The sequence below is a fragment of the Pteropus medius genome, unplaced genomic scaffold, assembly GCF_902729225.1.
Source record: "Pteropus medius unplaced genomic scaffold, Ma_sr-lr_union100, whole genome shotgun sequence".
Taxonomy (NCBI): domain Eukaryota; kingdom Metazoa; phylum Chordata; class Mammalia; order Chiroptera; family Pteropodidae; genus Pteropus; species Pteropus medius.
The window spans coordinates 1818584-1846346 of record NW_024354500.1 but is presented as its reverse complement, the minus strand read 5'-3'; the positions used below and the strand labels follow the sequence as shown (position 1 = coordinate 1846346).

Here is a 27763-nt window from a genome sequence, read left to right as displayed (position 1 = left end):
GTTATTTGAACTTCTTAGATGTCCTCAAATTTTGGAAGTTTTCAGCCATTATTTCTTCATATAAGCTCTCTGTTCCTTTGTCTCTATTTCCGGAATTCTCATAATATTATGTTGATCTATTTTATAATGTTCCATAAATTCCTCATACTTTCTTCATTTTCTCTATTCTTTTTTCTTTTTCCTCCTCTGATTCAGTAATTTCAAATGGTCTTCTTTGAGGTCACTCACTGTTTTTTCTGCTTGATCAAGTCTTCTGTTGAACTACTCTAGTGAATTTTTCAATCTAGTTATTTTATTATTTAGTGCTAGAATTTGTTTGGTTCTTTTTAATAGTTTCTGTCTCTGTTGACATTCTCATTTTCATGCATCACTTTCCTGATTTTGTTTAGTTGTCTGTATTCTCTATAGATCATTGAGCTTTCTTAAGACACTTATTTTTAATCCTTTATCAAGTAATTTTTATAGATCCCCATTTATTTTGAGTTAATTTCTGGAAATTTATTTTGTTTCTTTGATTCAGCCATGTTTCCTTTTTCTTTGTGTGAGTTGTGGTTGTTATTGTTTGCTGAGGTTTATGTGTCTGTACCAACAGCCACCTCCCCCAGTTTGTATGGTCTGGTTTTGTATACAGGAAGACCTTCACCAGTCATCCCAGCTAGAGATTCTTGAAGCTCAGAAACCATTTTTGGGGAGTATGCTATGATTTTCTATGCTTGTACATGTAGTTTCTCAATTAGAGAGGTCAGCCAGTTTCTTTCTCCCTGGCTCATAATCTCTTGCCCCCTCTGGTGTCTATCTGTAGTACTGCAGGTTGTCTGATGCTGTAGCAACAAGCTGCCCTACTGTCCTTTGTCTGAGCATCCTCAAGCTTCTAAAGTAGGTTGACTCCTTGTTAGATCCCCAAATCAGGTGAGACAGATAACAGTTCCTTGGGTAGCTCTCTAAAAAGCTGCAATCTTGGATTCACACTCCCATATTTTTCCTCTGTACCAAGGGAGAGGCCACAAGTTGGGCGTTTTCTTCCATCTGTACTGAACCTGTGATGGCATATGCTGTAGCATCGTAGGCCCTCTGGTACTGCAGCAAGCCACTCCTTCCACTCCTTCACTTTAAGTAGCTTCTCAGCATTTAGGCAAACATAAACCGTTCCCTCAGACAGTCCTCTAAAATGCTACATCATTAAATGCAGGTTCCACTCTTCTCTTTCCCCCAAAAGAGTAGCTATGAGCTAAGTTGAGCTATGCTGGTTTAGGGAATGGACCATCACATGTAAAGTAAAATGACTCTTCTTACCTGTTTCAGTGTGGCTTACCTCAGCTTTGCATGTACCTGGGGTACATGAGCACTTTTTTAAGTGCTCATAAAAGTTTTTTTTTTTTTTTTTTTTAACAATTACAGCACCTGGTATTACTAGTACTAACCAGGCCTGACCCTGCCTAGCTTCTGAGATAAGATGAGATTGGGCATATTCAGGGTGGCATGGCCATAGACTCATAAAAGTATTTTGGTACATATATTGTTATTAATTCACTGTCTCTGTTGACTGGGGGTGAAGGCTGATGCTTCCTGTTTCATTTTGCTGATGTCCCTTGCTGACGTAGTGAACTTTAACTTAGGCATTATCATGAGTTTCTATCAAATATTTGATGCAAAGAAAATTTCTTAAAGTTATCATTTACACAGAAATGGGGGGAAATAATTCTTATATAACCCATAATTTTTATTAATAATCATTAGTTTGCCATTTTGTATTATACAGATAGAATATCTAGTTATAGTGAATTTTTTAAACTTGATTATTCTAGCTATGTTTGACTTTGAACTTTAATAAAATGAACACTCAAGAGTTACCTGTGGAAAGATGATCAGTTTTAAGATTTGTAGGCTCAACATAACAGAATGAAAATAAGGGATCATTGTACAAATGTGAAGGAGCAAATATTCATCAACTGAAGGGAAAAAAGATCTTGATTTAAGATTTGAAAGATTTCTAGGGTTAGTTACAATTGCTAGAGTTCAACTGCTAATGGGATTTTGTTCAAGAGATTGAGAGATTTTATGCTAGTTGTAGGAAAAAGGAAATAGAAAATCTAAAGATGTGGGATATTTTAGACTAAAAAAAAGACGAGTATGTAAATATTTAGTGTATTGCTGCAAAAGTTCTACAGCGATTGAAAAATAGACTAGATGGTTTGACCAATATATTTTACTTTTAGTTTTTGTCTTGTTATGCATGTATGGAAATTATAAAATTAGTATTTTATTGCTTTTGTCTAAAGGTCATTAAAAGAACTATGGAGCATAGGGTAGAGTATGATATTTAGAATGAAATCTAGAGTTAAGAACAGAACAAAGTATTGTATGTACAACAAAGTTGCATTTTAGGATAGAATTTAGAATAAAAATTGTGAAACCAATAATATTATTGTTACCTGTAATTATTAAATAAATGTTGGCTCTAATTTTTCAAAGCAACCCCATCCCCAAAATAGAGATATTGTGAGATATAATTACAGCTCTTCTGGGGAGTAATTGACTCTCCTTTCAGGTATTTCTAAGAAGATTTCCATGTAAAAGTTTGTAAGGATATTCTGGCATCATATGAGGTGCATGGAGATATTCACAGGTTGTAAAAAATGTCTTCCAAAGTGGGTTGCACGACATAATTTATTTTGATTTGTGAAGGTAATATTAGAACTTCTTCTACTTCTTTTTTCACTTCATCCTTTTAAAAAGTTGTATGTATATGTATGTGTCTGAATGGAAAATTATCTAGAACATGCAATTATTTTTAAAATTAATAAGTATATTAGGAAACTTTTTATAGGAAAAAGAGTATATTAAATTCAGATTCATTGAGATGCAAAGACTGAAACTTTTAGATTCTATCATGACATTGACTTTTTAAAACAACTTTATCAAGGTATAATTTGCATACCATAAAATTAACTCTTTGCAAGCATATAATTCTATGATTTTTAATAAATTTATTGAATTGTGCAATGATCACAATAAACCAGTTTTAGAATATTTTCATCATCCCTCAAATTTCTTTACTGTTTATTTGTAGTCAGCTCCTATTCCCTCTGCTTTCTGTCTCTGTAAATTTGCCTTTTTTTGGACATTTTATATTGAATCATACAATATGTAGTCTTTTGTGTCTGACTTCTTTCACTTAACATAATGTTGTTGAGGTTCACCTATGTGATAGCGTGTATCCATAGTTTATTTCTTCGTATTGTCAGATAATATTCGTTGTATGGATATACCACATTTTACTTACCTACTCACTAGTTGATGGACATTTTGATTTTTTCTAGTTTTTGGGCTACTATGAATAATGTTGCTGTGAATATTTGCCTAGAAACACTTGTGTGAACATATGTTTTTATTTTCTTGGTTAGACTCTTAGGAGTGGAATTGCTTGGTAGTATGGTAATTTTATGTTTAACTGTCTAAGACAGTTTCAGTTTCTTCACATCCTTACTAACACTTTGTATATTTGGATAACAGTGTTTTATCAAATATGTCTTTTGCAAATATTTTCTCACAATCTGTGGCTTGTCTTTTCGTTCTCTTGACAATGTCTTTCAAAGAAAAGAAACTTAATTTTAATAAAGTCCAACTTATTGATTCTGTCTTTCATGGATTGTACAGTTGGTATTGTATCTAAAAAGTCATTTCCAAACCCAAGGTCCTCCTTTGTTACCTTTTAGGAATTTTATAGTTTTGTGTTTTATGTTTAGTCTATGATCTATTTTGGTTTAATTTTTGTGTTATGGCGTGTGGCAAACATAAGTACCTTGAAACTAGATTTTCTTCCTCATTTTCTTCACTTGTTTAAATACATTAGCTTCTAATGGAAGATGCAAGGCAATTCTCATTTTCTTAATGAAAAGATCTCCTTGAAGTTTTTGGCTGACTTAAAATTTCAAACTTCTGGGAATGTAGATGAAATCATGTAATATCCACTTATATTTCATTTAAAAACTTAGTTTTTGTTTTCTTATTGAAACATTAATTGATAAATGTTGCATTTGAAATGTATTCAAATTTATCTCAGTTATCTAGAACTTCGGTGTCTTTATCAATACTTTAACTTATTTTTTGAGTCATCTAACACCACTTTCCATCTAATAGATTTCCAAAGTTTGTCATCTTACCTTCAAAGTAGTTTTAGATAAAGCAGTTTTGCAATCAGCACATGATACTGTCTCAGGTTTTAATTCAAGGTACTAGCAATTATTTACATAACATTATAAAAGTTTTTATTTCTATTCAACCTCTTTACTATGTATTTGTTAAAACACAATTTTGTATATGTGACTTCTGCATTTGTTTTTGTTACGTGATCTTTTAAAAAGCTGGTTTCCATGGCCATAAATTTGTTCAAATTGTGAGATCCTACTCCAGGTGTAATTATTGAATCTGTATTTACTTTTCTGTCTCTTATTTATTTATTTATTTTGTTTAGTCAGTCCCATGAGTTCATATATTTAAGCACCAGAAATTCGCATAGATAATAGGCTAGTGCTTCTTTCTCAAAAAGCACTAGTTGAGTACATTTGGTTACTTAAAATAAATATTAAAAGTACCCTTTAATATCAAAGATTTTGGAAGCCCTCAAATATAGGGCAACTTTCTTTTTTTGTATGAGGTTGTTTAGGGGGAAAAGTCCTACTTTTAATTTGGCTAGATAAGGATTTTAAAGAATTTTATTTTTTTGTCTTCTAAGTTTCAAACTTCTAGGAATAGAGAACAGTTTTTCTTTCTGGTTAGTGTAGATTTCCCTCTCCTATCTGCTTTTGAAATTTGTGCATAATCATTTTACTTTGATTATTTATTTTTCAGTTAACCACCACCATAAAGAATGATTCTTAATTTGTGGTACATTTTTTAAGTGGATTTGAACACCGTGTGGTTTGTGAAATGTAATGTATGTGGGAATTGATTTATTTTAAAAATTAAATAAGTGTAGGTCAGTGACGTTATTTTAACTAAAGTATGTCTTTGACCAATTATAGTTAGTTTTGAATTTTTAGATGTATAACTCAAATTTTAGTTAACAAAAAAATTAAGAGCTTTATAATTATAAAATGTTATTCTTAAGAAATTTATAAGATGGACAGGTCATATGTAATGCCCATAGCAGATGTGATAATACAGTGGTTAAAGTGTAACTTTGAAGAAAGACTGCCTGGATTTAAGTCTTGATTCTTCCATTTACTGGCTATGCAATTTTTTGGAAAGTTGTTTAGCCTTTGTGTGTCCCAGTATCCTCTTATATGGGATGATGGTGATACTTACTTCATAGAATTGTAAGAATTAGGTAAAAAATTTGACGAACACTTAGGAAATGTTTGCTGTATAGTAAACATTATGTAAATGTTCAGTATTATTATTGTAATTAATAACAACAGTGAAATGTCCAGAGGTAGAACTTAGTCTTAACACCAGATCATCCAATTGTGACTCACTTTTACCTATCAAATTACTTTAATTCAAAATGTATTTGTTAACTACTATTAGTTAACTATCCTTGGGTGAGATATGCTTTCCTGCTAGTTTAAAGTTTATCAATGACAGATATATTTGACAGAAATCTAATTAACTGTAAATAAGACTAAATATGATAGGAAGGAAGCCAGTGTTTATTGATCATGTGGTTAGCATTGTGCGAAGAATTCCTTATTCTCCTTTTATTTAATTCAAAACTCTTCAAAATGGGCATTAGAATTTCAATTTTTACAGATAAAGAAATTAAATCTTAAAAGAGTCATAAAATTTACCAAAAGTCACACCAGTGGATAGTTTATACTTATCTGTAAATGATGGGGACAATTTTATTATGTATAAAGGGGCTCAAATTCACCCTAGATGGTGAAGCTAACGTTTCTGCAAATGCTACTGTTTTTCAAAGTGACAACTGGCTGAGAAGATTGATCTGAAATGCATTTTGTCTTTTGCAGATTTATAATTTGCAATATTGTCTCTTATCCTTTGCGATGACACATTATTATACTTACTAGGCCACCTCATCTCTAATTGCTACATATCTATATGATATAGTATTTGAAATAGAAAATAAATAATTTTTAAGTGTTGCAAAGAATTTTTTTTACGATTTTAGCTTTTCAAGGAAAATGCTATGAAATTAAACCTTTAGTTGTTTTCTTGAACTATCTAAGCAAATTGTCTAATGGTCTATATATCACTTTTGAAATACTGCACAATAATTTTTAGGTGCTTGCCCCAACTTTCTTTATCTAAATTTTTAGTTGAGCTTGGTGCTTCCGACCTGAATGCGTAGATGAGTCACCTGAGAGTCTTACTTAAATACAAATTCTGAATCAGTAGGTTTGTGAGTAGGGTCTTAGGTTCTGCATTTCTAATAAGTTCCCAAGTTTTGCTTCTACTTCTTTTCTCAGACTACATTCTAAGTAGCAGAGGCCTTAGTCATAAAGAAGCATCCCGTGCAATATTTAGTAATATGCACACTGTGACTACTGCTTGGAATCTGTGCCGATTATTTGCTGGCTTTTACATTTAACTGTGTGTGCTGAGTGTAATTCACAATGGACCGATTGTCGTTACTGCCTTGTAGGAGATTTGCTGCTATTCTAATGGTAACTAGATTTGCATCTGTGTACACTAGTGCATGTTCTTACAAAGTCTTGTCTCTGATGTCTCAAGGAATCCATTTTCAGGGGCTATTGTGAAATTTTTCTTTTGACCTAGTGTGCACATGCTTTCAACATTCTAAATGGTAAATTAAATACTTGAAAAAAATTGTCTTTGACCTTGCGCTTTAGGAGTTTTCTCCCCATCTCCTGCCCCCAATCAAGTAGATAAAACAATTAGGATATAGTAGTTTATTTACATGTAGTTAAAGATGGTCTAGTGTGTTTTGGAAATTTCAAAGATATTTTAAAATGCCTACTCTAGGATGTTTACTTCCTTTTTTTCTGCCATTCTTTTTTTCCTCCTCTTTTCTAAGCCACATTTCTGCGATGGTCTTCTGTAGTAGAGGGAGGGAGAACAAATTATATGGAGAGAGGAAGAAGATAAAGGACCAGTGCTTGGGAAGGACATTTTTTAATATTAGACATATTTTTAATCGAAAATTTTATTGACGTAATGTAGGATCACATGCAGTTATAACAAATAATATGTAGAGATCCATTTATACTGTGTAGATGTAGACCACCTGAATGTGGACAGAGGCTTTTTATTCCAAGCTTGCTATATAGCAAGGGAGTCAGCCACCATCACTTGCATTCAACAGAGAGTCAAAACCAGGCAGGTGAAAGGGGAGAAGCTTTATAGTAGGATAAAAAGGAATGTCTCAGGTATGCTCTGATTGGAGATTATTGACATGAAGAAACTAGAGGTAGGCTAATTAGAAGTGAGGCATCTTGGGTGATTGATTTGAAGGGCATATTTGGCTTTCTCTAAGTGATTCCGAGTTGGAAGAGTGGTAAAAAATAGGAAAACTAGCAGTTACTAGAAGAATCCTGAACATTCTGGGCCAACTGCTGCAGAGATTTGGCTTGCCATAATGATGGCTTCAGAGTTCTATTGTCTTATGTGGTCTTGCTATTATCCAATCATATATTCAGTCCCTCAGAAATTTATCCGGTTCCCCCAATGTTAACATTTTGCCAGACTATAGTTTATTTGTACTTGCGTGTGCGTGTGTATGTATGTATGTGTTAGTTCTATATAATTTTCTCATGTGTGGATTCTTGTATCAACTACCACAGAAAAGATACTGAACAGGATAATTCCATTGCCGCAAGGATCTCATGTTGCCCCTTTATACAGACACCAACATTTTTCCCATCTCTAACAGCCTGCAACCACTAATCAGTTCTCCATTTGTAAAATTTTGTCATTTCAGAAATTTTATATAATATAAATGGAATTTTACAATATATGACCTTTGGGATTGCTTTTTTTATTCATTTTAATCCTCTGGTGATTTCTTGTTTGCTCTTAAAGTCATTTTAATTACTCACGTAATACATGAATATATTCTCCTTGTGAGCCGTTAAAAATAAGGTTAGCTAAAAATATTCTCTATCCTAGGCTCCTCCCTTGAAATAATTAAATATGTATTTAGTCTTTTTTTATTGCAATTCATTATATATAAGTGAATTCTATAGTATATATAAATGATTTATATATTACATATGTCAAAATTTTGCTATTATAAAAAAGCTTCAGTGGACATTCATGTACATGCCTTCTTGTTTGCATCTGTCAATATTTCTCTTTGCTTGATACCTAAAAGTGAGATTTGGGGGTAGTAAGAAATGTACAGTGTAAATCTGAATAGATATTGCCAAATTTTTCCTCAAATTTGCTGTACACATTCATGTGCCTATGAGTAGTACCCCAAAATGACCATTCTCTCAGATTGTCCAATGTCTAACTGATTCAGAACTTAAATTTTTTTCTGCCAATCTTATAAGTCAATAATATTATTTCATTTTTGTTTTAATTTATATTTCCCTGATTACTAATGAGGATGAGTATCTTTTAAAACATTTACTTTAATTATTTGAGATTAATAATTCCTGTTTTGTGATATTCTCTTCCTGTTTTTGTTCCATTTTTGTGTAGGGTTTTTTTTTGGTCTTGTTTTTCTTTATGATTTGAAAGAGTTTTTAAAAGCAATTTATTCTGCATACTAATCCATTGTTTATTGTACATGTGAACACACACACAGTTGCATTGTATAGCTAATTTCTTAGCATTATGTATGCTAACTTTTGTTATTTTGACATCTTAAATTTGATGTTCAGTTTATCACTTCATCTCTTTTTGTGTCTTTTTAAAGAGTCTTCTTACTTCTTGTTTTTAAACCTTTTGTTTTCTCAAAATTCCAATGTATTTTGTGTTTCACAGGCCGTGGGGCAGGTTTTCTCATGTACATGCTCTGGTTCAGGCCTCCTCTGGTTCTAATCTTGGCTGGGATGTCTTTTTGATCTTTTTAATTTAAGTGTCTTGTCTCGGTTTTGACTGCCTCTAAAAGGTTGCAAATATTGGTTGTCAAGAAGAGCAAGTTATCTTATATTCCATGCCAGTCTCATTTCTTTTTGATTCATGTGGACAGCTCTACCTTCAGAAGAACCTGGCAACACTGAAAGTACATGCAATTCCAAAGACAGACGTTTAAAGATATTGGATATGTGAATAATAAAATCCAGAGGAAGATCAACTCCTAACCATCTGGGTAGATTTTAATCCCTCTCAAGACAGATCAATAAAGCCAAATTTGATAATTCTAGGTATAGCTGGTTTTGAGCTATCCCCTTAAAACCAACTTGCTATTTTTTGTAGAAACGAAACATTATGTGACTTTTACAGTAAACATTACTTAAAGAAAAATTTGCCCTATAGTTCTTGGCCAAATATCTGGGGTCAGTTGGAAAATCTTTGGAAGCTTACAACTTTGGCAAATCCCCAGAGTTTCATAGTATTAATGCTTTAGTTTCCTAATAAAAGTTTAAATTTATTTAAATTCTCAAATAGGTTACTTCATTTGAAGAGATAGGATAATGGCAAAAAGGAAAATAATAACCCGGAGATTTTTAAATATTGATTTTGGAAACACTTCACATTAAAATTATTCAATATAATAATTAGTTGATCTAGTTTTTTTCCTGTTGTTTTTCAATTTCTTATAGAAGTATTTTAAAGCATACTAGGTTGCCAGCAGGAGTTTCAATAGTAAAAATAAAGAATGGATGTCATTATAATAATTTTTTTCAGAAAATTTTCTCCAACTCTTTTTCTGTATTCAGCAAGTGTTTATTTGTGCATTTTAGTTATATTCTTAGCATTATGTATGCTAACTTTTAAAATCACTATACTTTAATCTAGATTTGTTTACTGACTTTAGACTCAAGTTTAACTGGATACTGATACATTTTCACTGAGCAATCACAAATTTGTTATTTTCATACTCCAATTTTTCTTCTTCCGAATTCCCAAATTTGTTTAATAGTGTCACTACCATTATTTATTCAAATGAGAAATTTTAGTTATATTCAGATTTTCTTTCTCACCTCCCATATCCAGTCAGTTGCCAAGTCCCTTTGATCCTGTTTTCTAACTTCCAAAATCATCTTTTCTTCAACTCCTCTGTTCCTATTGCTATATCTTTCAAACTAGCCTCCTACTCTATTCTCATCCCAAGCCTCACCCATCTCATTTATATTCTATTTTATTTTCGTCAAGGTTTTCTTCTAAAGCGTATCTTGCACTTGTGCAGGTAGTTTATTTTGGGAAGTGATCCTAAGGAACAAGAGTGGGCAGCTGAGGAGAATGAATAAGCAAAAAAGGAGTGGTGATCTAGAGTTGTGTTATTAAACTGAGTTTCACTGTGGATCTTTGGACTCCATCCTGCTGGAGGATCCTGAAGAGTCCAGTAGAAAATACCTCAGAATTACACATCCAAAGCATGAAAGAAGGGAGCATTTATCTACTAGCTTCAATCCCCCACTGCTTAAGAGTTGCTCTGTAGGTGTTAACTTGTGCATTTCCTGATTTAGTTGAACAGATGCCAACATGGGATCACAGCAGAGAAGTTTAATTGCATAAAACAAAAGAACAGGTCTGACTTCATGAGTGTGTGATCCATTAGTGATCTTTACAATCACAGGGGCCCACACTTTGAAGTTCCTAATGCTTTGTTTTATGCTGTGCTCTCAATTTTGAAGTTCATAATTATTCATAAACTAGAGACCTCACATTTTTATTTTCTACCAGACCCCACAAATTATCTAGCCAGTGTAGCTAGAGATACACAGTGGCCCTGAGGTGAGGGACTGCCAAGTCACACCAGAGGGCAGATAGATACTACAGCAAAAGTTGTAGTAAAAAGGTTAGTGAAAAGGAAGTGAAGTGAGGCCTAAGAGGTATCCAATACATATTCCATGTAGTGTATGTGTGTGTATATATATGTATGTGTATGTGTGTGTGTGTGTGTATACACACACACACACACACACACACACACATACACATACATATATATTTCTACTTATGAATATATTAAGCAGCAATGATCCAGCAAAGACCAACAGACATCCTGCAGAGGAATGTACAAAGCTTGTTCTTCCACATGTATCTAGGGTGTGTAAGCCTGGGGCCTCTCTGCTTAGAGCAGTCCCTGAGGGCAACACTGAAAGCTGATTCAGGTCTTGTGACCACAGTTACTGTTCACTCATATTAAATGTGAGAATGAGGTCACAAGGGTCTTAGAATAAGCCATCTTTACCCTGCACGTCCCACTTTTGACTTGAAGGGCTCATCGTCAACATCATCTAGGGAGAGTCTACCAATGTGGGGAAGCATTTCCAGACTGGTAGGCTGGGAAGAACACTACCTTTGTCTGCCTTTTTTACTTCTCCAGTATGGTGACACTGCTGCTCCAAACTTAGATGTTGAGAGAAGAAGGAAATTGCATCAACAAGAAGTGATTTAAGCTATTTCCCAATAAGATCTTTCTCTTACCTCATGCACAATCATAAGGGCGCTAAAGAAAAAAGTGAAAAGTGGTCTATATGTGGGTGTATAACCTGAATTGCTGTACCCTCTACCCTGTAATATTTAAAAGTGAGCAGACACTTTTGTCAGCTTTTAAATATTCAGAAGCTGGGGATTTTTTTGATTAGTTCTAAGGTAAATTTTTGTTTCTGAGACTATAGGATAAAAGACTAGAAAGCACAAAGCAAAAAAAGAATACATTTTCTTTTTTTATTTAAAGTGAAAATTGCCTCACAAGTTAGGGAGATGCTAAATATTATTTCCGTTTTATGATTGGGAAAATCGTAATGTAATGCAGAGAGGGCTACTAACTTCTTCAGTCAGAACCATCTAACAAGCTAAATATGACTATGAACCCAGCTTGGTATTTTGGCTCATTGAGTTGGCAGTATTATTTTTGGAATTTCAGTTGTGCTGGAAATCTAAAGACAATCATGATCAATTCCTTACCCTTCCCCCACCTTTTTTTGAGTGTGTGGCTATGAAGAAATGGAAATGACAAATGGATGTTAAAATTTTAAACCTAAAGAATAATGGATACCAACATTTTCTTTTCAATTAAAAGAAAAACTATTTTCAGTCAGATTATGAACATAGTTGGTATGTTTGTGTGTGTGTGTGTGTGTGTGTGTAAATGCCTCTAGTTGTTTACATGTATTCAGATTACAAGTAAATCATTGGGAAGAGAAAGATCAAAAGATTTAATAATATTTTATTCATGTTAATATGTACATGTGTTTAGAAACATACCCAGGCACCATATAAATATTTCTATGGGTATAGACATATAAATAAAATTGGAATAATTCAAGCATATAGATATGAGAGGTTATTATTTTTGTTTTTTATTGTTCCTGCTTCAAAGAGGCATACAGCTATACTCAACTGAACACTGGGTTTTTCTTTGTGTCACTGTTGTAAATTAACTTATTGTGATAATCTCCATGAAAACTGATGACAAATTATTTTTGAAAAATGTAGATACATTTATCATCATCAACTGCCATCAGGTGCAGTGAAGATGTCCTTTGAAAATGAAGTGTTCTAAATTAAGATGCCTAAAAGTACAAATAACAAAAACTAAGAGAGTAAAACCCCCAGATTTTAAAACTTGGTATGTGAATGTGTCCATTTTTAATGAGGAAAATGAGGTCAGCTTCAGTTGGACTTTGAGAATACAGTGTACTGCACTAATTAGTGACTATTCTCAGGAGACCCGAGCGACACAGTTCTTCATCCTGCTGCCAGGTGGCGCTGTGCGGTAGAGGGTGCAGTCTTGTGTAAGAAATAAAATGTCAGTTGCCTGACCTGACTATTTAATGGTATTGCTGACCCTGGTAACTGATTTTATTGCAAGTGTGAAAATAAACTTATTTTACAAATGTATAAATAATCTCTATATAAATATACTTAGAGATGTCTTAATTTTCATTTTTGGTGAGAAGCTTCTGTGTTTAGCGAATGCATCTTACGCATCTTAAAAGAGTGGATAAAAGACTCATAGTTTCCAGGATGCACTAATGTCTTTCATTACAAATAGTGCCTCATGCCTTACAAATACTCTGCTTTGAATATAAATAAAGCAGTATTAAAAATAAAACTCTTTTGTTACCAATAGAGTGCTTTTTTACTTTGGAATAGTCAGACTGGAAGGAATTCGAAGGCAATGAATAGAGGAAATACATGTGTATACACACACTTAAAATCATTTTTTAAAAGAAAAGCCTTATACGTCACTTTTTTCCCTCAAAGTGAGTATATTTTTGACTAGTATCCCCCCAGGGGCAATTACAGTCATTCTTAAAATGGTCAACTTTCTGGTTGTTCTTTTTCTCTTTCAGCATGATGTAATTTGGTACTTTCTTCTTTGTCATTATAATGACCTGGCTTCAAATTACTCTCAAATTAATCTTCCAATGGGCAGTTTCCAAGACCAGTGCAGGTGGCAAACATAAAATCCAAAATTATTTTAAATTTTGGACTTCTTCTTTTAGTATTACAAATTTAAATCTCCAAGTCATGTAAATGTGTAAGATAAATGTGTTTTTTTAAATATGAAACACCTGTCAGAAATTCGAATCAGTGTTTTGGTTTTTTAAGAGATGGCATCTGAAAGATCTAAGTACTTTTGCAGTCTTTATTTTCCAATTGCCAATCTCCTTATCTCTTCATGTTAGTTATCTAGACACTACAGTGACTAACAAGACACTTTAATTTATGAATTTATCTTGATTGTTGATATTTATGAAGGTCTATAGTTTATAGAGGAAATTTCCAGAGAGGGGCATATTTAATGTAATTATTAAATTTTCCATGCAAAATTTATTATGGTAATGTAAAGAAATCAGAGCACTATGAATCCCACATTGTGAATTAGTTTCATAGTGTTTGTAAGGGGAAATGTTTTTGTTGAATGTTAATCTATAGGAACACATTTCTTAGAGTATTTTTTATTGAATATCCACACTATGCTGGCAGTAAAATCAAAGAGAGGGCTGGACAAGAGCTGTGGCTTCAAAGGAGTTTTTGGTTTAATGAATGACAGAAAATTCTAATTCAAAAGAAATTCACAGATGCTTTTTGCAGAGCATAAATGTTTTAGAGTAGGAGAGGAGTTCAAGTACTCACAAATCCCTATGATATGCTACTTAAAAATTATGTTTTCAAGAATATATACTGGTGCGAAAAAATGCTCACCAATTATAATTGGGGAAAAAAGGTAGGCTATAAAATAGTAAATAATCTACATCTCTATAACACATATATGATGAACTTAATTTTATATGAAATTATTATACATAGAATATTTTAAAGATTTTTCACCAAGATAGTAAAGGCAATTATTTCTAGATAGTAGAATTATGATTCATTTTTTCTCTTTTTGTACTTTAAAATTTTTCTTCACTACATGAATTATTTTTATAGTATGAAAAAGTTTATTTTATTTTAAAACAGAAGCATACATAAAGATCCTATAGCAGTATTAATTTATGTTAAAAAATGTTTACGCAAACATTTGATTGACAATATATTTTAAGAAACTAGTGAAAAAATTAGGTTCTCTCAAATGTTACTGATTATTATCTTCATTCATTTCAAACCCAGGACTAAATTTTTCATGGTACAATATCTAACTGGTTTTATTTTTATAATCAGATTTTAAAAATATCTTTATTTGTAATAAATTTAGATTTTTTAAATAAGTGAATACTTTGTACCTAGTTTTAGATAAAAGTTAAATTTTGTCTTTATCCTAAGCACTGGTTCATAATGTATAGGTGAAGGAGAAATGATAGCTGGCATGAATAAATGTGGCTATACAAATCCTATTAAAAATAGTTTCTAGGCTCAGTTCTGTAACTGATATCATTTATTGAGCACTTACTGTGTGCCAGGCGTTGGGATAATAACATTCTAAATACTTGATTCCTATAAAAAAAACTTGTGCTCAGCATTACTATTTTCATTATATAGACAGGTAACTGAGGCTCAGAAAGCTAATGGTTTACACAAGGTCACAGGACTAGTTAACTGCAGAGGCGGGATCTGAAACTAGGTCTTTTAGATTTAAAATTTATTCTCTCCTGTCTAGTTGTAATTTAATCAGTTGTTTGACCATATAAACAAATTACTTTTTGAGATTCAGTTATTTTTCCATTTTTAAATTAAAGGACTTGGGCAAGATTAGAGAGGACTCAAAGTCTTCCTGGTAAAAAAATTACTTTCAATATTTTCTAAAATCTCATGTTTGGATTTGGGACCAACCAAGAAAGAGTCCAAGTTGCTGAGGGTGGAAACAGCTTGGAAATGAAAGAGATGTACCGTTTAAATTGCTGTAGATGGCAATTGACTGAGTCTGAGATTTCTGGGTCCTCCAAGGGACTATAAAACAATAATAGTTGTGATTCTAAATGTAAGTTTGCTGGGTAAAATATATGCTATAATTATAATTAAAAAATATGTGTAAGGTCAGTTTTAAAGGGATATAACAGTTGTGTGAAGGATATAGTACAATTGGATGAGGGCAGAATTACTTATTTGTTACAAAAAAGACTGATAACATTTAAAGGAAACCATTGTCAAGTTAGAAAACAATTCATCATAGTGAAATAAAGTAATATAGCGAAAGGAGAAATAATAGAATCTCATGATGGGAGCATGGACTCTATATTTGAAAATATTTTTCTGAGAGCACTCTGATACCAGGAACAGATGAAGTGAGTGACCTCATGGGGCTTTTCTAATTTCTGTGATTCCATAACAGAGCACTCTGAAGGTACCTTGCTTATGACACTTCTGGATTTACATTTTACCACATAATGAACTGCTGAATGATTTTGGTCGAAACAGTTTCCCTATTATTGCACAAGTCATCTCATTATTGAATGGAACAACCCCTGTGTGCTCCACAAAGCTTAAAACCGGAACTTGACTGTAATGATTTTCTAAGTTCATTTCATAATCAGTGGTGCAATGCTTCATATTCATAGCCATAAATTTGAAAGGTCTTGGTGACTCTACATGTGACCAATATTATATGCCATTGAAATTATGCAATTTAGTTTTGTAAAATACAAAAAGTGACCAGAATGATATAGAAACCATAGACTGCATATTTCCTATTTATTAGTACTCCTCCCCCTCCACGCTTCTTATGCAGCACCCAATTTAGGACAAAGACAAAACGAAAGTGTATCTTGAATATGCATCACAGATTCCAAAAATGAAAAGAAATTGGATTTGGATAGCACTTACTCAATAGACAGATATGATACATGGTAAGAAGGTGCACTGTCTGCCCTGTGATAGATTAAACTACTTTGTAGGAAAATTACTGTGAGCCAGTCACTACCACCACCGTGGCTAAATCTTTAATAAAATTCTATTCCATATTCAGGAGTGAGGTATGAAGTACACAATAAGCAGAGTGAAGTAGAGTGCCATTTATCAAACACTGGCCAGGTCTATAATCTTCTGCTTTATCTTTTCTTTGTACTTTATTTGTCTTTATTGTTGCAAGGAGGAATATTTACCCAGAGCAGTAGGCATGAAGCTCTGATAAACCTCCTCCTTCTTTTCTTTCCTTCTTTCTTATTCCTTCTTGTCAGCCTTGTCAGTATGATTTGTTTGTTTCCTTCTACGCGGTCCTTTGCTTGTTGGGCATTCTTTTCTCTCTTCCTTTTCTCTGCCTCTCTCTGCAGTGTGCATTCAGGCTATAGGATATGACACCAAAGCTACAGGAAAGTGCAATGGGGCTGTTAACAGCTACCATGAAGGACTATCAGTCCAAGATGCATTCTGTAATGACTTTGAATGCCTCTTGGCAAGATAGTAGTGTTAAGATGCTGTAGACAGCTCCTGGGTGGCAGTGCACAGCTAGTCCTAATGCCAGCAAAGCATGTTCAGAATAAAGATTTTATATGTATGGGTATATGTATAATATATAGGATATATGTTATATGTGTGTACACATGATATATGTGTATATATGACATATGTGTATGATATATGTGTGTATGTGTGATACATGTATATATGAAACACGATTATGCATGTACATGTGATATATGTATGTATAATATATGTGTAGGTACATATGGTATATGTATATATGTGCATATGACATATATGTATGTGCATTATGTGTGTATACATATATATATGCATTACGCATTTATCCATTTGCCTCCAAATTAACAAACTTAAAAGTAACTTTTTCTTTGAAAGATACAAACTCTCAATCTAATTTATCCCATGTCTCTTAAGTATAGTAATGATAATATTGCTAAAGATAATTTGCACCATTTTTTAAATCTTATGCAAAAAGGTTTTGGATATCCCAGCCATGTGATGGTATCTGAATTGTCTTTAAAATCATGCAGATATGGATACAGATGTGGTAGAAGAGTTTAGAGGACAGTGAGAGTGTGGCTGGAGGCGTTTTGTCCTCCTCAATCTGTACACTGCAGTCTGTGCAGCAGCCCTGGGGGTAAATTATTTTTACTACTATTTAACCCTTTTCTATTGTTTGAATAGCAGTTTTATGACAAAACATTTGTATTTAGACTGCCTTTGTACTTGACTGAAAGAGAGCAATCATAGAGAGTGATAAGGCAACAATGGTAATGATAACTGCATTTATAAAGATGTACAGAATTTAAACAGGGTGTGCTAAAATAGACTGACAGTAGTTCTCTACCTGAACCTGGAGCAGAGATGGGTAAGGCTCTTGTGGCAGAGATGTCTTTGCTATTTGGGGGCAGATGACTGTGTGTGTGTGTGTGTATTTTCCTTTGTCACTGTTTCTTTTAGTTAAATGTACTTGAAACGTAGATGTAGGGGTAGCAATAACAAACATACAAATATTCTATATTCAGATTGACTATTATATTTTTTCAGATTATGATAGAATACAACTGCATTTCTGAATAAACTTTCAAGTATCAGTTCTTAGAAAAATTGTGATTATTTGCTCTTATATAGCATTGTTCCATTTCTCTGTCTCTCAAAAAGTTACTTCTCATAAAAAAATGGATAATTTACTCTGTGAAAGAAAGGATTATGGGGACGAGGAGGGACCCAGTGTTTCCAAACATAATTCAACAGCAAGAGGTCATTCTGTCTACTTGATACCTATGTTTCCCATGTATGTTCACAGTTTCATCAGTTTTCCTTATTCCCAATGTTCTGACCATAAGTAAAAGCTAAGCTTCTTCTGGTCCAGTTACAATCCTTGTTTCTCATTTTAAAATATTTTGTAGCATTAACATAATGGATGTAATGTAATAAAAAGGGTTGACATTGTGCAATTGCCTTGTGCTGTACATAAAACTGAAACTATACAATGTGGGATAGAAATAGTATCTTCTCTTTACAAGTTATCCCCAAGGTCTCTTAGAATCAGCCATACATTGCCGAAATCTATATTTTGTCTTCCTTTGCCCTTTTTCTTCTTCAGCAAAGTTAATAACTTCTACATGAAGGGGAAAAAATCAGTTTATTTATGTCCCACTTTGATTCAAAAAGAAATTAAGGTGGCTTACAAAGATACATAATATAAATTTACAGCTAAGTGAGGAAAATTAAGCCAAGGGAAAACCATAAAAGGAAAAGGCGGAGCATGAAGTGTAACTATGGAACCAAATGCCCACTGTAAAGCCCTGTGTACCGGTTAGAGAGGGAACACAGGTTTAGTCCTCAGCTCTCTAACAGCCAGCACAAAGATGGAAACAATTAATTACAAGATCCACAGAGTCAGCTTCAAGAAAATAAACTGATTCTTTAGGAGATGTGCTGTACACAGGGTCATGGGAAATTATCTCCTGTGTCTTCATAGAGAGAACATTGTGTAATTCAGGGAAATATGTTCCTTAACTATAGTCTATGGTCAACACACGCATTAGTCTAATGAATGCTAGTTATATGTTACGTAGCATCTTGGTGAAGCAAGACAGTGAAAGCAAGTGGAAGGTTGTTCATTCATTCAATAGTCATCTGTTAAGTGTCTCGTATGTATCACCTGGCATTGCAATGGGTAGAAAACGGTAGTGAGCAAGAGATGTAGAAAACGGTAGTGAGCAAGAGATGTAGCCCTTACCCTCATCAGACTTACAATCTATTCTTGACAATTGACATTGACAAATTAGTTACATGTATGTAATGAAAAGTCCTGCAGGTCATCAGTAGGAGAAGGTTCAGTTTATGTCTAGTGGTCTAACCTGATCCAGGGATAGATGTCACGAAGGCTAAAGAAATACTGGGATTCCATAAAATTTAGACAACTATGTCCAAATGACATTTCTATGAAACCAGCTTTTAATTTGTTTCAAGTAGTGGTGAGTTCAAGATTGAACTTCCTGATAAGAATCTGAAAAGTGCTTTTATTTTGTGCTGTTATTTGAGAGCAAAGCCACATACCTCAAGAATCATTTGACCTGTGACTAGAAAGACAATACAAAATGAATTTCATATTTAGCCATATTCTATTTGCCCATATGGAGAGAAAGAGAAAGAAATGGTTATATATGCATTTTGGCTGCTTAATTCTTCCATTATGTGTCCCTTATCTTTTGCAATGTGTTTATTCTTTTCTTTAAGCTTTATTTTCAGAGTATAACTCACATACTAACCCATGTCAGAATTTTTAAACACAATTTCTATCAACAGTTACTGTTAACAGCATGTTTCAGGAAAAAAATTGTTTAGAAAGCGTAGTTATATAGTAGGAAAATGCATACATCTCCTGGGAAAACAGCATTTTATGACATCAAGGAAATAGTTTATTTTTTTATTAATAGTATAATAGGACTGTAAATGCTTCTGTTGTGTTCTTTTTAAATTGTCATTAGTAGTATTCAGCACAGTTTCACTTTAGTATATGACAAAACAGCATTTCAAGCAATCTATCTTTTTGATTCTGTGTGTCTCTAAGAATGGCCTTGTTTGTTTTTCTATATCCATAATTAGCTCCCTTCATATGATTTGTTTGTTCCTTTTTTAGCAATGTTTGTGAAAACAGTAGGGAGGGAGGAGAAAGATGTCTAGTAAAAGGATTAGGAATCTAATATTATGATGAAATGATGAAAATAACCCCTAGAGGATTCTGGCTTGTTGGTAAAATAGAATACCTAAGGATAACCATTTTTTGGATAATCAGGCTACACAACTTATCAGGAAGACAATTGTTCTTTAGCATCAGTTTCTTTACCAACATGGAAGGGATCTACCAACTTTACCCAGAAAAGTAATTTTCAAGTCTGTTTTGATTAGCAGCCTTTCTTTCCTGCCTCACCTTCGCCCATAGACCTTGCAGCCACATTAAGCTTCACCCCCCTGCAGCCCCTACCCCAGCCCACGCTGCCTCTTTTTGCTACATTCTCCTGCCTTCTTAGCTCCAAAGTAATGGAATAAAGAAATTATCTTTATTACTATCGACTTGAGTTTAGAGAGGTTCAGAGGAGGCTCTGTGTGGGATAATAGAACTTGTCTCCTATGCATTGCCATATTAGAGGAATGAGTATTTCCATCTTTAAAGTGAATATGACTGTAAGAAATGGGGGTAGTAAGTAGGCAATAGTTTCATCTATTTTCTGAATAATCCAGAAATCTCATAACCTTTAGAATATCTCTAGAAAAAGTCTTCATGCTGTTCATCTCCTCTCCCCGACCCTATTCCTCTCCATTACTACCCACAGTTTAAAACTGTATGAGAAACACAGAGACTATGTCTACCTTTCCTCCCTATCAAAGAGATATAAAACACAGAAATAGTAACATTCTTTTTTATACTCATATGGAATGATTCTGGAAGAGCCAATTAATTTGGCTCTGCCTGTCCATTGAGAAACAAACAAAAAATATTTTCCCCTGGGGCTATTTTAGTTAATGTTTATTGTTAAATTTATATCTTTCTTGGGGCTTAGAAACAGTGATATAGAAGTGCAACCAAATTTTTTGTAAATGCATTTAAACTAACTAGAGATGTACATGCAGAATATTAAGCGAAAAATTGAAGTTCCCTCTGTTACCTAAAATCTGTCGAACACAGCCGCTCCTAGGTCTTCATTTTTAAAGCTGTAGATTCTTTTTATTACTCAAAAAAAAAGCTTTGTTAAAAGAAATTTAGCTTTCTGACTCTGTGCTTGTACCTTCAATACTTTCACAATGATTTTCTGTTCATCAATAAGGAAAAGCACATTTGATGCTGTCACGAACACATTTAGTACACATGGAACCACAATAGGCCCTGCCGACATTTTTTTTTTCCCCCGTTTTAGACAATCTCATAAGAACTTTAAGTCTCCCAGCACCAACTCTTCGAAGTTAGCTCAGTGCCCACTATATGCAGATTTTGGTGCTTTCCCAACCTTCTTGGTAAAGAGGTAAACAATTCTATCACCAGGGATTTGGGACAGCCTAGTTTTGTTAGAGGCTGTATTGTAGGACAATCTATGGCAGTGGGTCAAACGCTGGACCATTCTGAATTAATTCTTCATGGCCTTTGGTTCCTTAGTTTATATAAAACTATTGTGTACAATGGGCAAATGGACTCTACAGTTACCTGAAGCTTATAACAATTCTTAAAAATGATAGATGGCTCTACTCAATGACATAATATAGTTCTTTGAACATTAGCGATTCTGGTCTAAACTCATTCATAATTAGTTATACTGTAGAACTAAATAAATTTTCTGCTAGGTGGCAGTTTCCTTTCAGGCACCTAATGACAGAAAAATAGATTTGTTCCTTTCAATCTTTGTATTTCCTTTTTAGCTTCCTTGGCAATTTTTTTTTTTTTTTTTCAGAATGAAATGCATTCCTACTAGACTCCATTGGGAAGACTTAAGTGTTAACCATACTAGGCCACTGAGAAATGAAAATGAGAAAAAACAAATGAGAAAAAAAAGAAAGGAAAAGGAACTAAGAAAGTAGTAAGGAGGCAGAGAAGAAACAGAAGAAATTGTTCCCAATCTAATTAAAAAGCAGAAGTCTCAATATAGCATTATATTTCCAATAAGATAGATTTCTCCATGGACATACATTTTGATTTTTGAGAAAGGAGCTGATATTAGAAACTTTGAAAGATTTAAAAATGCGACTGATTTCTGTCAGGTAAGAAATGTTGCCCTAAAAAATGGAATTTAGTAACTTTTTATTCAAAATAAGATGTTCACAGAATAAGAACTGATTGGGAACAGCAACACTCTAAGGCAGAAAAGCTGCCTATATTTTTTTTTTTGAGAAGTAGCAGTAGTTGTTACTTTTTAGAGAGTTGTTCTTTTCCTGAAGAATTATAATTGAGATGATGAAGAAGATAAATTGCATGGATAAGAATTGAAGAGTACAGGTATTTCAAGGATAAAAAAAATCTCCGCCCCTTCTCTCTCTCTCTCTCTTTTTTTTTTGCAAAAGATGATAGAAGTTTCATTTTGTGTCCAGAAAGACAGTTCTTAAATGTTTGACTCAGTTGCTAAAGAAAAACAGTGTTTCAAGTTCAGTACAACAAATTCCTTAAAGCAGGGTCCCCAATCCCGTGGGATGCAGACTGGTACCGGTCCATGGCCTGTTAGGAACTGGACCACACAGTATGTGGTAGAGGTGAGTAGTGGGCGAGTGAGCAAAGCTTCATCTGTATTTGCAGCCACTCCCCAGCAATAGCATCATCACCTTAGCTTCACCTCAGATCATTAGCCATTAGATTCTTATAGGAGCAACCAGTCCCTGATGCCAAAAAGTTTGGGGACTGCTGTCTTTAAAGGTTATGCAGTTACTAAGTAGCAGTTAAGTATTGACATTAAATACATCAATTTCTCTTTTTACTCCTGCCTTTTCTTTGTTAACATGGCATCTACATGCCCTTTCTACTACTATTTTCTGTGTACATACTGATGTATGTATGATGTCAGCACCCAAAAGGTGTTACTATAATAGGTAACATGGCAAATGTTATTTGAGCTCCAGGAGTACCCAGGTTTGCATCTCTAAATGCTACATTGAAAATTTTAATACCAATTGTTGTACAAGATTAATTTATCTACTGCATGTAATTCATTAGCAGCACCAGTTTAGGGTAGCTGTCTGCTGGGGATTGATGACAGTATTCCGTTGTGGCTCTCAAAAAAGTCACATTATATTGCAAAGTTTTACACAGTAAATTCTTCACCTTCTTCTCAAGTATAATGTTTAGCTAGAGTTACTAATGGTTATGGGAAGACAGGTGAAAGTTCAGTAAAACACATTCACTGATATTTAACCCAAATAGAATCTAATTGTAAAATCTTAGAACTGGCAGTGTCCTTTTTTTTTTTAAGCTATTAAATTTTGAGATTGTGTGTTGTACAGAAATAAATAACTAGAATGGTCAAAAATGGCCTTCATATTGCTCAATGTAATGGACATATTTTCATCCTCATTTATTTGACCTGTTAGCAGCTTTTTTTTTAAATTTTACCCTTCCTCCCACCCCTCTTCCCCTTTGGCAACCATCAGCTTGTTCTCTGTATCTATGACCCTGTTTCTGTTTTGTTTTGTTGTGTTTATTGATTTGTTTTATTTTTTTTAGATTCCACATATAACTGACATCATATAGTATTTGTATTTCTCTGTCTGCTTATTTCACTTAGCATTAATACCCTCTAGGTCATCCATGTTGTGGCAAATGGCAATATTTCACTCTTTTTTGTTGCTGAGTAGTATCCCATTGACTCTATAAACCATATCTTTATTCATCTATCTATTAATAGACATCTAGGTTACTTCCATATTTTGATTTTTATAAATAATGTTGCAATGAACATACGAATATATATATCTTTTTGAATTGGTGTTTCTGTTTTCTTTGGATAAATTCTTGGAACTGGAATTACTAGGCTGTATGGCAACTCTATTTTTAATTTTTTGAGGAATCATCATACTGTTTTCTATAGTGGCCACACCAATTTACAATCCTGTCAACAGTGTATAAGGGTTTCCCTGTCTCCACATCCTCACAAACACTTTTTATTTGTTGATTTTTAAATAGCCATTCTGACAGGTTTAGGTCATGTCTCATTGTGGTTTTGCTTTGCATTTCCCTGATAGTTAGTGATGTTGAGCATCTTTTCATATGTCTGTTGGCTATCTGTATGTCTTCTTTGGAGAAATGTTTATACAGGTCCTCTGTCCATTTTTCAATTGATTTTTTTTTGTTTTGTTTTTTGGTGTTGATATGCATGTTCTTTATAAATTTTTAATTTTAAGCCCTTATTAGATGTATCATTGGTGAATATCTTCTTCAATTTAGTAGGTTTTCTTTACTGTGTAAAAATTTTTAGTTTGATATAGTCCCATTTGTTTATTGTTTATTTTTCTTCTGTTTCCCTTGCCTGAGGAGACATGTCAGAAAAATATTACTAAGATAATGTCAGAGAGTTTCCTTCTAGTTTTATGGTTTCTTCTAGGAGTTTTAAGTCTTTAATCCATTTTGAATTTATGCTTGTATATGGTGTAAGAATATGGTCTGGTTCCATTTTTTTGCATGTAAATGTATCAACACCATTTATTGAATAGACTGTCTTTACCCCATTGTATACTCTAATGTCTTTGTCATAGATTAATTGACCATATAGATGTGGGTTTATTTCTGGGTTCTCTATTCTGTTCCATTGACCTATGTATCTGTTTTTATGCCAGTACCATGCTGTTTTGATTACTGTAGCCTTGTAGTATTGTTTGATATTAGATAGCGTGATACCTCTAACTTTGTTCTTGTTTCTCAAGATTGCCGTGGCTATGCAGAGTCCTTTGTGGTTCCATACAAATTTTAGAATTCTTTGTTCTAGTTCTGTGAAAAATGCCATTGGTATTTTGACAGGGATTGCACTGAATCTATAGATTGCTTTGGGTAGTATGGACATTTTAACAATGTTAATTCTTCCTATCCATGAACATGCTATATGCTTCCATTTAATCGTATCTTGAATTTCTTTCTTCAGTGTCATAATTTTCTGAATATAGGTCTTATATGTCCTTAGTTAGATTTATTCCTAGCTATTTTATTTTTTTTGATGCAATTATACATAGGATTGTTTTCTTAATGTCATCTTTCCGATAATTCGTAATTGGTTTTTAAAATGCAACTGATTTCTGAATATTAATTTCATATTGTGCTACTTTATTGAATATATTGATAGTTCTAATAGTTTTTTTTGGTGGAATCTTTGAGGTTCTCTCTATATAGTATGTCATCTGTAAATAATGATAATTTTACTTCTTCCTTTCCAATTTGGATGGCATTTATTTATTTATTTGTTTGTTTGTTTGTTTATATTTGATTGCTATAGCTAGGACTTCTAATGCTATGTTGAACAAAAGTGGTGAAGGTAGACATCCTTGTCTTGTTCCTGATCTTAAGGAAAATGCTTTTAGCTTTTCACCATTGAGTATGATGTTAGCTGTGGGTTTGTCATTTATCGACTTTATTATGTTGAGGTATGTTCCCCCTATTCCCACTTTGCTGAGAGTTTTTATCATAAATTGATACTAGATTTTGTCAAATGCTTTTTACGCATCTATGGATATGATCATATGATTTTTATACTTCATTTTTTTTTTATGTAATGTATCACGTTAATTGATTTGTAGAAATTAAACCAACTTTGCATCCCAGGAATAAATCCCTCTTGATTGGGGTATATGATATTTTAAATGTACTGCCGAATTTCATTTGCTAATATTTTTTTGAGAATTTTTGGATCTATATTCATCAGGGATATTGACCTATAATTTGTGTGTGTACGTGTGCATGAGCGTGTGTGTGTGTGTGTGTGTGTGTGATGCCTTTGGCTTTGGAATCAGGGTAATGACGGTCTCATAAAATGAGGTTGGGAGCCGTCCATCTTCTTGAATTTTTTTGAGTAGCTTGAGAAGGATAGGTGATAATTCTTTGAATACTTGGTAAAATTTACCTTTGAAACTATCTGGTCCAGGACTTTTGTTTGTTGGGAGTTTTTTGATCACTGTTTTGATTTTGTTGGTAGTAAGTGGTCTGTTCAGATTTTCTGTTTCTTCTTGATTCAGTTTTGGAGGATTGTTTGTTTTTAGGAATTTATCCATTTCTTCCAGATTTTCCAATTTGTCGGCATATAATTATCCATAGTGTTTTCTTATAACCCTTTATATTTCTGTTATGTCAGTTGTCACTTCTTTTTCATTTCTGATTTTATTTATTTGAGTCCTCTCTTTTTTTAATCTTGGTTAAAGATTTATCAATTTTGTTTATCTTTTCAAAGAACCAGCTCTTGGTTTCTTTGATTTTTTTGTGTGTTGTTTATTTAGATTCTATTTTGGGTCATTGTGCTTTTGTTTTCATTTGTCTAAAGGTATCTTAAGATTTCTTTTATGATCTCATTAGTAACCCATTCATTGTTTAGTAGCATGTTATTTATCTTCCATATGTTTGTCTGTTTTTCAGGTTTTTTTTTTCTTGTAATTGATTTCTATTTTCATACCATTGTGGTTATAGGAGATATTGGATGTGATTGCAATTTACTTATATTTATTGAGACTTGTTTTTTGGCCCAACATGGTCTATCTTGGAAAATGTTCCATATGCACTCGAAAAGAATGTATATTCTGCTGTTTTGGGGTGAGATGCTCTAAAAACATCAATTAAATCCATCTAGTCTAATGTGTCATTTAAGATGCTGTTTTCTTGTTGATTTTCTGTCTGGATATCAATCCTTTGATGTCAATGGAGTGTTAAAGTCCTCTACTATGACTGTATTACTGTTAATCTCTCCTTTTATGTCAGTTAATATTTCCTTTATGTATTTCGGTGTTTCTTTGTTGGGTGCATAAATGTTTACAAAGGTTATATTCTCTTGTTGGATTGATCCCTTTATCATTATATAATATACTTCTTTGTCTCTTATTACAGCCTTTGTTTTAAAGTCATTTTGTCTAAGTATTGCTACCCCAGCTTTTTTGTTTGTTTGTTTGTTGCCATTTACATGAAATATCATTTTCCATCTCTTTCAGTTTGTGCGTGTCTTTTCCATCTGATATGGGTCTCTTTATGTATGGGTCTTGTTTTCTTATTCAATTAGCTATCCTATGGTTTTTAATTGCAGCATTTAACCATTTACATTTCAAGTGATTATTGATAGGTACGTAGTTATTGCCATTTTATTGTTCATATTTGTATTCTTCCCCCCTTATTCCTTCTTCTTCTTAAAGAAATCTCTTTAACATTTCTTGTAATACTGGTCTGATAGTGATAAATTTTTCCTTTTAGCTTTTTCTTGTCTGAGAAGCTCTTTGTCTCTCTTTTAATTTTAAATAATAGCCTTGCCAAATAGAGGAGTCTTGGTTGTTACTTTTCATCACCTTGAATATTTTATGCCAATTCCTTCTGGTCTGCAAAGTTTCTGTTGAGAAATCAGCTGGCAGTCTTATGAGAGCTCCCTTGTAGGTAACTAACTGCCTTTCTCTTGCTGCTTCTAGATTCTCTCTTTGTCTTTAACCTCTGGAATTTTAATTATGATGTGTCTTGGTGTGAGCCTCTCTGGGTTTGGAACTCTCTGTGCTTCCCGAATATTATGTCTGTTTCCTTCACCAGGTTAGGGAATTTTTTTTGTCATTCTTCAAATAGGTTCTCAGTCCCTTGTTTTCTCTCTTCTCTTTCTCATATCTCTTTGATGTGAATGTTGTTATGCTTGATATAGTCCCA

At 33.3% G+C, this 27763-nt stretch overlaps 1 pseudogene; it reads right to left on the bottom strand.

Annotated features, from left to right (window-relative positions):
- Positions 1–21533, bottom strand: part of LOC120595027 (60S ribosomal protein L34-like) — a 28020-nt pseudogene extending 6487 nt beyond the window's left edge.
- Positions 21534–27763: the final 6230 nt, after the last annotated feature.